The following is a 10,386-nucleotide window of genomic DNA, read 5'->3' on the forward strand; positions in this document are numbered from 1 at the left end:
GAAAGTCTGGCTGCTTGCCCTCCGCCCAACAGACAAGAAGGTTCTGAATGGGCGGTGGGTTTTCGCGGTGAAACCTGATGTTGATGGAACTGGCATCAGGTTCAAGGCTCGTTTCGTGGCCAAAGGTTTCACACAAGTGGCAGGGACAGATTTTCTTGAAACCTTTGCACCAACAGCGACTTTTGTGGCTCTTAGATTGCTTTTCACTGTGGCAGCGGCAAACAAATGGGCAGTTCACAGCTTTGACTTCGTTGCTGCCTATCTGAATTCCCCCATTGACAAAGAAGTGTGGATTGAACCTCCTGAAGGGATGGTGGTACCACCGGGTCACGTGCTACTGCTGAAGAAGGCGTTATATGGGACCAGACAAGCAGCGTGCTGCTGGTGGCGACACCTAAAGCAGGTGCTGGATAATCTGGGCTATATACCGTCACAGTATGATAATTCCTTGTACATCTTGCGGCATCCAGCGCAACGCGGGGTTATCTGGCTCCACGTGGATGACGGAGTTGTGACCGCTACGAGTAATGAACTGCTGAAGAAACTGGAATCTGACCTCAGTGATATCCTAAAGATCAAGTGGAGTCAGAAACTGAGCGGGATCGTTGGACTGGACGTTGAAAGGGACAAGAGGGGTTTCAGCCTATGTCAAAAGAATCTTGTGAAAGGCTTGCTCAATGCTGAGTGGGATGGTACAATGGTTTCCCGTACCCCACTTCCACCGGGCTATAACGGTGTGACGGACCCTGAAGGGGATCCGAAACAGTCTGGAAAATACCTGTCTGTGATTGGGACTTTGAGTTACCTGGCGGTTGGAACCCGGCCGGACATATGTTTTGCGGTCAACTATCTGGCGCGTTTCTCAGCGAAACCAGGTGTGGCGCACTGGAAAGGCCTGAAGCATCTGATCAGATACGTGGCCGGGACGGCAGACAGGAGACTGTGTCTGTTTCCTAAAGTGAATGACAATCCTCTGAAGACATTCTGTGATGCGTCATGGGGAGGTGAATTTGGTAGGTCTGCTTATGGAGTTTTTGTTTCTTTCCTAAACTGCCCGGTTCTTTGGGTGGCAAGGCGGCAAGCATCAGTTGCTTCCTCTACGTGCCATGCTGAATACATGGCGCTGGGGGTAGCAACTAGACAAACTCTATGGGTAAGGCATTTGCTCCGGGACGTGCTTAAGGAAGATTTGATTGGCCATCTACATTGTGATAACCAGTCTGCTATTAAGGTCTCTACTGACGATGCTTCTAACAAAAGAACCAGGCATTCAGACAGGGACTTCTATATCACCAACGAAGCACTGTTTCAGAAGAAGACTGCATTGCACTGGGTAAGTACAAAAGATCAAATCACTGACATTTTTACTAAGAGTCTGGGACCAGACATATTCTCGAGGCTGAGGATTTTGGTTTTAGGAGAAATGTAACTTTCTGTCTATGTCTTTCTGTTTTCTCTTAACCCTATTTTATGATTGTTTTTGTCGGCGGTGGTGATTTTTTTCCTTTTCATTATTTTTTCTCTATATTTTCTCTTCTGTTTGTATGTTAAGCGGCGGCTATGGCGAGAGGGGGGGTGTTGTGACATAGATGTCACAGACATCTCTCAGATTCGCCGCAGCACGACCGATACTCCTCATCCCGGGACAATCCCGGGTTGAGGAGTAGAATAATACGGAATACATTCTATCGTGTCCTTATAGCTCTGTAGCTTATGAATTTTGGATGGCATTGACATGTTTGTTTTTGGCAAAAAGGCAACAAATGAACGGCAGGTCAAAACTGGATGCAACTTGAAAGCGAACTACAGAATGCTGACTCTCAGAATTTGCTAAGTTGGGGAGGCACTCTTCAAACAGAATTTACTTTTTTACACATCCAAGATGCATGCACTTGCAGGAGAAAGGTGCTTTCAATTGAGAATGTAATATCTTATAGGCACGGCATCCTGTTGCAGCAATTAACCTCCTTCCCACAAGTTCCTGTATCGAATTTTGATTGTGATTGAAAATGTTAGATTTGGAACTTGAAACGGTTTCTGGTGTAAGACGGATTGAAAATTAAGGACTCCACTCACCACCAATCAAGGGATTGCTGCCAAGGTCCGGCACAGAGATGGTTGATTTCTGGGCAACCAGGCCGCGAAGGATAGGAGGAGCTGCATACAGGTGTATGGTAGCATTAAGGAGGACAATCAAAAAAGGCAGGCTAGAGTGCATTTCAATCGATGTTATAGGGTGGTTGGGATCTTGACTTAGGATGCCGATGGACAACTGAAACTGATTGAGTTGGCTTGGTTGTTTTGCGGTCGGAAATCGAGCTGGATGAAGCCAACTACATAAATATGTATCCTTTTTGGTGCCTTATATATAGGCTCATATCCTCTCATATCTCATTATCGTATTGCAAATTTGGACCTTGGTGCACTGCCGTGCACTGCCAATGCCATTCCTTGTTAGCGCCCGCCTAACATGCGTACATAATGTCATCTCTCTTGGGCCTCTTTTGCATACATATGTACAGCACTTTCGGAAAAGGATGTCGCTGGCTCCCAAAAACCAAAAACCAGAGCCTGCAGGTCATGCATGCGCCTGCATATGAACTGTGGGGCTGCAGATATTGGACGCTATTTGCAATCCTGAAAATCCAGCCCCGGCCGGCTCCCATGCGCAAATGAGCCATTGACTACTGGCTTCGCTTCCTGCCAGGTACCCCCCCCTTCCCCCCACCCGCTGCCTCCAACCATCCAAATATTCATTCTCGACCACTTCCCGCCACCAAATCAAATACCAATTCAACCGCGGCCATCATCTGAGCTTTGCCGGCCACCCGAGGACTCTTTTTTGACGGCAACTTCCCGTCCAATCTGGGACTCCCTCAGTCATGGAAGATGCAAATAGTTGCAGATCTGCTCCAACCAGCACGCGGGGAACAATTGTATAGGCAATTGTTTGATCATGCTACTTACCTTGAGTGGAATCGAGATCGATTCAAATCGCACGACGGACGAATGCCAGATTGGTTGCGAGTGCTGCCGCGCATCGATTGAGTGAATGGGATGACTGGGTGGTCGATCAAAGGGTAACAAGTATACCCTTGCTCATCCGGATCACAGCCAAAGGGGCAAACCATCACGGAGCGATGGTAATCAGCTCGATATGGGCCAACTCAAAGGTGTCCTTCGACCAACTCCTGGCAAGCCCAAGTAATCGACATTTTTGATGTATCGATTGTTTGAGAGACGGGAGCTGACCGCTTTTGCTTCACTCCATTCCAGAATACCGTCGACTCGAAAGTCGTCGGCTCGGGGCGTTCTCCAGCACCAGTCTGGTCGAGTCGGTCACCCATGATACCCAGCTTCACTGCTTTGTCCAGCACCGGCACTCCCGCGCATTTTCTCAGCGGTCAACACTGGTTTATTCTTGGCAGGTTTAGGTCAACTATAAGAGTGGGTCGACTATTGAGACTGAGACCAATGAGCATCACATGGAAAGTGACTTATCTCTTTACCGGAAAATTTCTAGCTGATTCTCAACAAGCCTTTGGTTCAACTTTTGTTTTATTTTTTCCGTTCATTTCTTTGTCCGTGGTATGATTTGTAAAGAAAAATCTGATTTGAAAATTTAAAAGATTTGCTGCTTGTCTGGTCTAGTAAGAGAGAGACAGAGGCCCAGGCTGGTCCAGGGGAAGAAAAGACCCGCGTCAATCATACAGGTCACGCTTTCAGGCCTGTCACTTATTCAGCGGGAAAGCCAGCGTCTTCCCTGCTGGCAACGGTGGGCCGCTACGCTAAACTATCCGTAGCGTGCGCTATCCGCTAGTTTAGCGTTGCGTAGTTCCTGACACATTGCCGTTAGTTGTAGCGCCCGCTACGGGACGCTACGCTACGCTACGCTACGCTACGCTACGCTAACGGGCGCTAACAGCGCTATCAGCTTTTTTAGCGGTTGAATAGCACTGCTAGCGCTGATAGCGGCGATAGAGGCCCTGTAGTTTCAAGGGGTGCCTGTTAGCGGTAGCGGGCAATCACTGCCCGCTAACGGAAAACCCTGTCATTTGTAGTTTAGATCCGCTACGCTGCGCTGAACTACGGACTAAATGTAGCGTAGCGGCCCACCGTTGCTGCTGGCCTGCCCAGACAGGCCGCAACTGATGATCTAGGGAAATAGCTCTCATACTCCGACCTCAACCGTGGAGAGAAACCCATGCACTTGAGCGCAGTAGTTGCTGACAATCAAAATCTATCTGTGTATCGAGACGTCGGGCTGAAAGTTCCAACAAGCGGTGGCAGAGACTTTATAATTCATGTCTGGCCAATATGATCAACATCTGCTTTCAAGGCTACCAAGCGGATGATTGTCTCATCCATCATTTGTCTCATCATTCCGATCCGAGATTGCTGCTTATAACTGATGTGACAAAAGCAAGTAGATTCCATGAATTGTGAGGAATAAGCTCTCCTGCTTATTCCCCAAAGACATAGTATGGTCTTCGGATAGGCGAGTATCACTAATTGTAACCTAACTACTTAGGTTACAACAGCCACCCCCTCGCCTAGCCGCAAGACCCTATTTACAAGAAAAAGCTTAGAAGAGAAAGATAAAGAGAGAAAAAAAAAAGAAAAAAAATATTGAAGGGACAAGGAGAAGGCAAGACAAAGAGAAAAAAAGAGAGAAGAAGAGAGAGAAAACAAAACTATTTAAGGAGATAACTTCTCATCCGTCTGAAAAGCTCCGGCGGAAGACTCTTGGTGAAGACATCCGCTTTTTGCTCACTAGTGGGGATCCAAGTTAGAGTGGTCAGTTTCCGGAACAGCGCTTCGTTAGTAATGTAAAAATCCCTATCAGTGTGGCGTGTGCGCTTATTTGCCGCGTCATCTGTACCCACTTTTACCGCAGATTGATTGTCGCAGTGGATGTGGCCGACAAAATCAGTCTTTAGAATGTCTTTCAGCAGATGTCTTACCCATAGCGTATGTCTCGTGGCGGCGCCCAATGCCATGTATTCCGCATGACAAGTCGATGCCGCCATCAAAGCTTGTCGCCGTGCCACCCAAAGTATTGGACAACCGATGAATTTGACCAGGACACCGTAAGAGGAGCGAGAGAATTCCCCTCCCCAAGACGCATCGCAGAAAGTTTTCAGCGCTTTCGGTTCTCTGTTAGAAAAAAGACACAGCTTCTGTTCAGTGGACCCGGCAAGGTAATTGACAAGGTGCCGGAGTCCCTTCCAATGCGCAACACTGGGTTTGGCTGAGAAACGCGCCAGGTAGTTGACCGTGAAAGCCACATCCGGTCTTGTGCCAACTGCTAAGTAACTAAACATCCCAATCACATGAAGAAATTTGGACAACAAGGAAGGATCACCATCTTCGGTGGGCGCATTGAAATTCGGCGGCAATGGAGTCTTTGCGGTCTGAACACCGTCCCATTCTTCTTCCAGGATAGTGTTGATGAGCTTGGGTTGAGTGAGAACAAAACCATCGGCCGTCCTATCAATGTTCAGACCTACGATAGAGTCTAGTTGAGGACTCCATTTGATCTTAAGCACGTCTTTGAGATCTACCTCGAGTTTTTTGATCAGGGCTTCGTTGGATGCGGTCACAACCCCGTCGTCTACATGAATCCATATTACTCCAGACTCCTTCTCATGGCGTAAGATATACAGACTATTGTCATATTGTGACGGAGAGTAGCCTAGTTTATCTAGAATTGCACGCAGGTGTAGCCACCAGCACCGTGCCGTATAGGGCCTTCTTAAGAAGGAAACCGTGTCCAGCGGGAACTTCGACGCCATCAGGAGGTTTTACCCAAATCTCTTCATCTATCGGCGAGTTCAGATAAGCCGCTACAAAGTCGAAACTATGTACTGGCCAATCGAAACGTGCCGCAATAGTGAGTAACAGACGTAGTGAGACAAAAGTAGCTGTGGGGGCAAATGTGGCATTGAAGTCTTTCCCTGCCACCTGTTTGAAGCCCTTGGCCACATAGCGGGCCTTGAAACGGCAAGAGTTGCCATCAGCACCTGTCTTCTTCGCGAAAACCCAGCGGCCATCTAGCGGCTTCGTCCAAACCGGCATTGGCTTAGAGACCCAAACATCCATCTGGTCAAGGTTGGATAGCTCTTCCGCAATGGCGTTGACCCATTCAGCCTTATCGCCTGATTTCATGGCTTGCTTGTAAGTCCTCGGGATGTCAATACCATAAAAGGAACATGCTTGTAGCACTGCGTCGACGAGCAGTTCTTGATTCTCAAATTCGATCTCGTTCACAAAATTTCCAAGCGTGATCTGCCGAGCGATAAAATCCAGCGACATCTTCCCAGACGGCAAGATGATCCTCTCCGGCACTACTGATGTCGAGGGAAGTGTGACTTTTGGAACACTGTTGACGAAACGGACCATGGCCAATGAGACAAATTTGTTCTCCGCAGGCATGTAGAAAAGCCAGCCTTTGCTTGCTTCGAGATGAGCTACTACGTATGCTTTGTAAGCTCGGTCTGCCAGTTTGTCCCGCTTCTCTGGGGGAACATGGATAAAGGCTTTGGATCCAAAAATCCGGAAAGTAGTAAAACTGGGGGGGCAATTGAACATTGCTTCATACGGCGTCTTTCCTTTACTGGCTTTATTGGGTACCCGGTTAAGCACGTGATTGGCCCAAAGGAATGCATAGTTCCAGAAGGTGCGCGGTAACTGACTGTCGCTCAAAACAGTCCTACCCATGTCGGCCACTGTCCGGTTGAAGCGTTCCACCACACCGTTTTGATAATGGTGATAGGGAAGGGAGCGTTCAGCTATGATGCCCTTTTCCTTCAGAAAAGTATTAAAAGCTTTGTTTGCAAATTCCCCGCCGTTATTGCTGCGAAGGATTTTTACGGAGTCTCCCGTCTGTTTCTCCAGCTTGCGTATGATTTCGATCAGAACGTCGTTGGCTTCTGATTTTGCCTTCAGGCTTTGCACATATGAGTAGCCTGTGGCTACATCTCTGAGCGTGAGAAGATATTTGGCCCCATCAACCGATTCCACTGGGAAAGGCCCCATCAAATCAGTACACAGGATCTCTAGTCGAGTCGGGCTCCGCATTGTGCTAGTGACAGGATTCAAACTTGTGCTCTTCGTGATTGCGCATATAGGGCAATGGATCTTGCCAGGTGGTAGGTCGGATGGCAAGCCAAAACCAAGCTTCTGCTTGATCAGTGACCGTATCTTGCGGAGGCTCACGTGCCCGAAAATGCGGTGCCAAAAAAGAAGAACTTTTTTGGACTCGGTCAGAGATTCCGGTCTCCAGGAGGAAGGATATACCCTCTCAAACGGCGTGATGAAAGGGTCATTGGGTGATGGTGTCTTGGGCACACCGGTCACACCAAAAATGTCTGGGCTGGGGCAAATAGCGTCGTCTTTGTTGCACTTATTAGACAGAGAAGAAAGAGAAACATTTTTGGACGGGTGTTTTGGCGTAAGACGCGCGAGGGAAGAGGATTGAGGGAGGGTCGAGTCTTGATGAGAACGGACAACAGAAGACATAGAGGGAGAAAGAGATTGAGAAGAAGAGGAATAGAAAACACCAGGATTGGGCCGCTTGATGATGGGCCATGGAATGCACCACCGGTTCTTTATGCGCACAAACGGGCATCGGAACACCAAGTCATTTTTTGCATTGAAAACATCAAAGGAATCGCCTGGCGTGTCGTAACTAAACGACCAGTTAGCCTTCCGGAGGGCCGCAAGAGAGATAAGGGTAGAACAGGCCTGCTCACAGAACAACACTCCAGATATTACTATGGTTGTGTCCCCGGGCCCTCGGAAGCGTAGCTCGCCTGCGCCTGATATATAGGCTCCAGCTCCTGAAGTTGCTACGTTTAAAGCAATAGGAGATTTGAGCACTCGGAAGTTGTGGAGGAGTTGAATTGCTCCGGTGAGGTGATGGGTAGCACCTGAATCAAGGATGGCAGGGGTACTCACGTCCAACTCAGCCGTCATGGCTCCAAAATCGACTTCAGCCAATCCATCAGGAAGATCCGGGACTTCAGCTTCCTTCGCAGATGCCCCACCCCCTTTTTGATGATCGGAACGAGGTCGCATTTGACTGGCGTTCGAGTGGTGAGTTTGGGTTGAAGTAGGTCTGTAACTGTCAGCCGGTCGGAGGGTTTGTTGTTGATGGGCCGGGTGTTGGTATTGTTGATGAGCAGGGGGGTAGGGCATCGAGTACTGTTGAAAGTACTGGGCTGGAGGGAACTGCTGTCGAGGGAAAAAACCGGGAGGGGATTGGAACTGTTGGGATCTGTATGGCAAGTTTGGAGGCGGGTAGACTGCGCCTATCATTGGCAGAAAAGTTGCTTGTTGAGTTTGTTGTCGAGGCATCTGAGCTGGACGATAAGAGAAAGCACCGGGACCACGTTGTCGGCGATTGACCGGAGTTGACCTAGATCGGCTCGGACAGTCACGAAGATAGTGTGACGCATCGCCACAGCTCCAGCAGTGATTTGCTTTCACCTGATGAAACTCGAGAGCTGCCGGCCACTCCGCTTCCGGTACATCCGCTAAATACGCCAACTGATCAAACGGTGGAAGATCCGCAATTAGTTGATGTATGGCCGGAGAATGTCCCATCGACGGCGATGCCTTGACTGATGGCCAAGTGTGGTCATATTGGAGCTTGCACGCCGATAGCAGTTGAACCAATTTGTCAAAAGTTGGCGTGGTACAGTCTTGTGATTGTTGCAACTCGATTTCAATCCTCCTGTCAAAATCTTGGCCAAGCTGAGTGTCCCGACCGATACTGCTTTGGAGAACAAAACCCATAAAAATGTCGGATGTGAGTTCAATTTTCAAGTTGCGCCACTTGGTTGTGAGATCTTTAAGTTTTGATGCCACCCCGGCTGCCGTCGGATTTGCTGAGTTCTTGAATTCAATGAAACGGTAGAAAACGTCAAGTTGGGCCGCCCGACTGACTGATTTGAACTTCTTGAACATGAGCTCATACATATTGTTGCATGAAGTGGTGCCGTGGACATCCAACTTGAGCGACTCGTGAATCATCGCAAGGAAAATGGCCCGACCAATTTTTTTGAGAACCGAATTGGACTTCTTCTTGTTAAAAAATTCCTTGTTGCTAAGATGAATGCCGGCCTTCTCGCCCAGTTCTCGGGACCAGATTTCGAAATTCGACCCATCGGCCGCTAGGATAATGTCGGTAGGAATGTTGGACGTCGCAGCGTGGACTGCTTGACCAACAATTTTTGATTCCTCGAGTTGGGCCTTAGCTTCGGCCAGGTCGGCCGCACGTTGTGCCGCTGAGAGGTGGGGCGGTCAGTCCATAACAAAAGATGGCAGCGGTGGATGATTGGGGGACGGAGGAGATGGGGGGACTTCGAGGTTAGAGGAGAAATGTTTGTTGGAAGGTACCGGCGAGGCGAAAGACGGAGGAGGAGGTGGTGGGTGAGGGGGCGCGGAAGGGGGAAAGATTGGTTGCCGGAAAGTTGATCTTGGGAGGGGAACGTAGTGCCGCTTGGTCAGCGCTGTCGCTGGGTCTGCTGTTGATGTTGGCGGGAGTGGTGGGAGTTGAGGGTAGTACCGGTTACCGGGAGTTGCTGGTCTTGCCTGTTGCCACGCTCCAGGTATCCGCTGGTTGATAGCTGTGGTATTGCCTGGAGACTGTGTTGGTGCTGCAGAGGGGCAGGAATTGGGATCCAGGTTCTGTCCAAAGATTTGATCGAGGCGTTGTGGTGTATCTTGAATTGAAGCCGCTACTGCGTCGATTAACTCTTGGCCGCTGAGTTCCGCGATCAATCGACCAGACCAGGCTGAGGAGGAGGAAGTTCAACGTTGAGATCCAGAAGGTGGTTCTGTCGGACTGGGATTGGACATAAAAGGGAAAAAAGAGAAAAAAAAGAGAAGGATCAACCAAGTCAGAACAGGAAGTCTGTGACTACCTGCTTGAGCTCCTGAGTTCTCCGGAAAGAAAAAAGAAGAGTAGATTTTGGATTGTCAAGGTTGCGTCTAGGCCCTGCACCGTGCCAGGGAGCAGTTTCACAGTTTTGGCGTACTGTTTAGCCTTATCACAATGTGCTTGATTCTCCTAGTCAGGGAGTTTAATGGGGTGGGCGGGGAAGAACTCAGGATCTCAAACAAGCAGACACAAAACTTTTGCTCGACCCTGAAGATCCAACGAAGAGAATTTGAAGATAAATTTTGAATAAGGCGGGTCGATTACTCCCTACGCTGGGATACCCAAGATAATCGAAGTTTGAAAGTCGTAGAGTGAAAAGAAAGCGGGTCGATTACGCTTGACTCAAAGCTACCCTGCTGGAGAGAAAAGATTGATTTGGTATGGCGAGATTTACAGGCTCATAACCTGATGTGACAAAAGCAAGTAGATTCCATGAATCG

This window comes from Puccinia triticina, chromosome 6A (assembly GCF_026914185.1).
Source record: "Puccinia triticina chromosome 6A, complete sequence".
NCBI classification, from domain to species: domain Eukaryota; kingdom Fungi; phylum Basidiomycota; class Pucciniomycetes; order Pucciniales; family Pucciniaceae; genus Puccinia; species Puccinia triticina.